The sequence below is a fragment of the Pinus tabuliformis genome, chromosome 5_2 (assembly GCF_031772625.1).
Source record: "Pinus tabuliformis cultivar Carrire ecotype Pingquan chromosome 5_2, CPIR1, whole genome shotgun sequence".
Taxonomy (NCBI): domain Eukaryota; kingdom Viridiplantae; phylum Streptophyta; class Pinopsida; order Pinales; family Pinaceae; genus Pinus; species Pinus tabuliformis.
This window is the reverse complement of record NC_142306.1, coordinates 54052554-54057023: the sequence shown is the minus strand read 5'-3', so window position 1 is coordinate 54057023 and position 4470 is coordinate 54052554.

Genomic DNA, 4470 nt, shown 5'->3' with positions numbered 1-4470 from the left:
CAAGTGCTTGGTAATTGTTTGATTGTTTGTGGTTGCAGGAATTGACTTGAAGGAGGAGCTCATCCGGATCGTCAAGAACGGACTTCAACAACAGCGTTTTGGAATAAGGTAAGCCTAAACACTTGTAGTTTTCATGTTGTAAAAGGTGTATTTAGAGAAAGATCACTCCATTTTGTCTTGTTTGTCATTAGAATGTCTTAGACTTCTAGGAAGGTCAGTCGTGTCCGCACCCTTGACAGATTCCGTGTGACAGACCCCCGCCTGACTTAACCTTAATAAAGTTCCCTAATGGTTTTGAAATAGATATGGCATTGCAACTTAGGGAAAGAAACTCCCCAACATTAGAAGAAATGAAAAGTGTAGTTGTTAGTGTCGAAGCTAATTTGTTGGCTAAAAGAGCTAGAGTTAGAAATGAAAAGAGGGGAACCGCTAAAGATGAAGCTTCATTGTTGAACATTAAAATAGATAGTTTAGCCAAAAGTATGGAAATAATAATGGATAGAATAGATAACATAGAAAGGAAACCCCAATGGGATAATCAACAAGCACCTCTAGTTAGAAACCCAAACTTTAGAAAAAATCAAAACCAAAACACCGGAAAAAATGCACCTGATTAGAATATTAGGCCTCATTTTCAAGAAAATTATGCAGAGACATCCCAACCAGATGATCTAGAATAAGATACAAAAATTAACTTGATGGGATTAGATGATGAATATACTGTTTTTCTAACCCAAGATGATCAAGAACTACATATGCTGCAAAAATTGCAAATCCAATCTAGAGAGTCATTTGATTATAAACAATGATATGGTTCTCCCATCCTTGAAGTGAATAAACATTATAATCTGAGTAAAAAGAATTATGATATCCCTGAACAAACCAAGAAAACAGTGCCAAACCAACCCAAAAAAATCAAATAAGCCCCGGTTTCTAAAATCCTCTAGATTCTCCCCAAACAGAACCAGAACCCTTCTGGCCCCACCATTATAGATATAACCCCTAATCAACCTTCTGATAATCAACCATCCACTTCAATTCCACCTAAAGAACCAATGGAAAAACCTCAAAAAACTAGATTTGAAAACCCACATAAAGAGGTCCCCAATAAAGGAAAATAAGACCATCCCACTCAAATCCCCGCTATGAAGATTCAAAACCCTCAAACAGAAAAAGCCCCTTTGCCATTCAATCTGGGAGTAGAGGTAGCTAAGCTAAAGATTTTAGTCCCTTTTAACAGAACTAATCAAGAATGAAACCTACAAGATACAGATAAACTAGACTTTAAACATTATCGAAAATGAGAATTCAGTCAACATGTTTGATGACCAACCATAACTTATATTTGGTCCAGATGTTAACGACACACCACTAGAAGGAGGAGTACCACCTTTCTACATTAGCCTTAGCATCCATGACAAAATTCTACATAATGCAATGTTGGATTCTGGGGCCTCCCATAACTTAATGCCCAAATTAGTAATGGAGAAATTAAACCTAGACATTACAAGGCCTTACAAGGACTTATTCTCATTTGACTCAAGTCAAGTAAAGTGTCTAGGATTGATTAAAGACCTGTGTGTTACCTTAGTTCAATATCCTACCAAAAATTCCTTATGGATATTGTGGTTGCTGACATCCCACCAAAGTATGGCATGTTGTTATCCAGATCATGGGGAGCCAAACTTCAGGGATCTTTATAACTTGATATGTCAGATGAAACAATCTCTATTTTTGGACAACCTAAGAAGTTGTACCGAGAAACTTTAATGAAATGCATGGTAAGTAGCCAGGATCAGCCTCAAAACTTTCCTATCTACTCCATACATTCATACATTGATTACTTTATCTTGTATAATGATGATCAAACACAAGAAACTATTTTAGACAGTATTGATACAGAACCAAAAGAAATTGCAGTTTCTATTCAAAATGAAACTAACCAAACTTTAGAACTTTCCAATAAATAAGGTGGCCAAATTTCTTTAAATGAGGAAATGTTTGTTGCACCAGATGATGAAAATTATGAGCACGAGATATTATGGCATCTTGAGTTTAATGGGTTAGTCAATAAGTTTGGAGCAGGAGCAGGAGTATGGATATACAATATGGGGAATAATCACTCAGAAGGCCATGCATAAAGACTAAATTTTAAATGTACTAACAATATGGCTGAGTATGAAGCTCTTAAGTTAGTTAGGAATCTAGGAGCTAAAAGAGTTTCTGTCATGGGAGACTCTGAACTAGTTATAAAACAGATTGATGCAATATATATGACAAAGGACCCTAGATTAAGTTGTTATAGAGGAACCATTGTAGAAATACTTAACACTTTCTTAGAAGCCAAGCTTGCGGTAATTCCCAGAAAACACAGTATGCAGGCTCATAGTTTAGCAATGTTTGCCAACACATTCAAGTTACCCTTACAACCTAACCATCAGTACACTGCTGAAGTTAGGCACAGACCTGCAATTCTAGATAATTTGAAGAATTGCAAATATTTTCTAATGACATGCAGATAAACAACTTTTTAATCTTAGAAGAAGAATTTGTAAATAGCAATATAGATACTGACACATCAATAGATCCTAACATTAAAGATGAGATAGAACTAAATCAGATAGAAGGTGAAGAAATAGATTAATTTCATCCTACTAAATTTACTAAGTTAGACGCAGAAAACGTAGAGCAAGTTGAGATTGATGAAATAATTAACGAATACATTGAAGTAATTAATCTCAAAGATAATTTCTTACCTAATGGATTAAATCCTTTGGAAATTTTATTTGATTTAAATGATGTTCATAAGAAACCTAAAATGGAACCTTTGAAATTTGATATAGAGGAGTGTAATATAGGCACTGATGAAAATCCAAAATTGATCAAACTTTCAAAATCATTACCTCCAATTGAAAAAGTGAAATACATTGAATTATTAAAATAATTTCAAGATGTTTTCGCTTAGAGTTATGAGGACCTCAAATCCTATGACACCAACATCATACAACACACCATTCCTATAAAAGAAAATCAAAAGCCTTTAAAACAAAAACTTAGAAGGATTAATCCTATATTATTACCTACAATTCAAAAGGAAAATGAGAGGATGTATGATGCCAAAATAATTGCACCAATCAGATTTTCTGATTGGGTCTCAAACTTGGTGCTAGCTAGGAAGAAAAGTGGTGAGATCAGACTCTGTGTGGATCTCAGAAACCTCAACAAAGTGTCACTAAAAGACAATTACCCTCTCCCCAAAATGGACCACATTTTACAAAGAGTAGTTGGAGCAACCAAAATCTCATTATTGGATGGGTTTTCTGGTTACAATCATATCTTAGTTCATCCTGATGACCAAGCCAAAACTGCCTTTACTACTCGTTGGGGCACATTCATGTATGTGAAAATGCCTTTTTGACTAATGAATGTAGGAGCCACTTTATAGAGGGCTATGGATATAGCCTTTGCAAAAGAAATGCATGATTTCCTTGTGATATATCTAGATGACATTACTGTATTTTCAAAATCTGACAATCAACATATGGATCATCTAAGGAAAGTCTTTATTAAATGCAGGAAATATGGAATTTCCTTGAACCCCAAGAAGTCTTTGTTTGTGTTAGAAGAAGGAAAGTTATTTGGTCATATAATTTGAAAAGATGGTATCCAAATAGACCCTGCAAGAATAGAAGCCATCTTACAGATACAACATCCAGGGAACATTAGAGAATTGCAAGATTTCTTAGGGAAAATTAATTTTATTGGACGATTTATTTCTAATTTAGCAGAATTAATTAGATCACTGAACAATATGTTGAAAAAAATTTCGACCATAAAATGGACTGTTGAGGCTAAGAAATCCTTTGAAGACATTAAACTGGCATTAACTAAGACAACAGTGTTAATCAGTCCAAAATTTGATAGAGATTTCATTTTATTTTCCTTTGCTTCTGAGCACACAATTGCTGCAGTCCTACTGTAGAAAAATGACCAGGGCTATGAACAACTGATTGTTTTCTTTAGCAAAGCCCTGAGAGATGCCCCTTTAAAATATAACATAATGGAAAAACAATCCTTTGCTTTGGTCAAAGCCATCAAGGATTTTAGGGTATACATCTTATATTCTCATATAGTGACCTACATTCCTAATTCAGTAGTCAAAGAAATCCTAACTCAGGAAGGTCCAAATGGAAAGAGGGTAAAGTGGATTGCTACTATTTTAGAGCATGATATAGAAATCAAACCAACTAAGTTAATCAAGGGCCAAGGTTTAGCCAAACTCGTGGGTGAATCAAACTGTTAGGCCTTGGATATAAACTTTATTGTAGAAATAGATGATGAGGAGGAGATGGCAACTCCACTAATCAGTCAGGGCTTTATTGAATCACCTTGGTATGATGATATTATTTATGTTTTACAGAACTTACAAGATCCTCCCTAATTATCTAGAACTAAAAGCAGGTTTTTAAA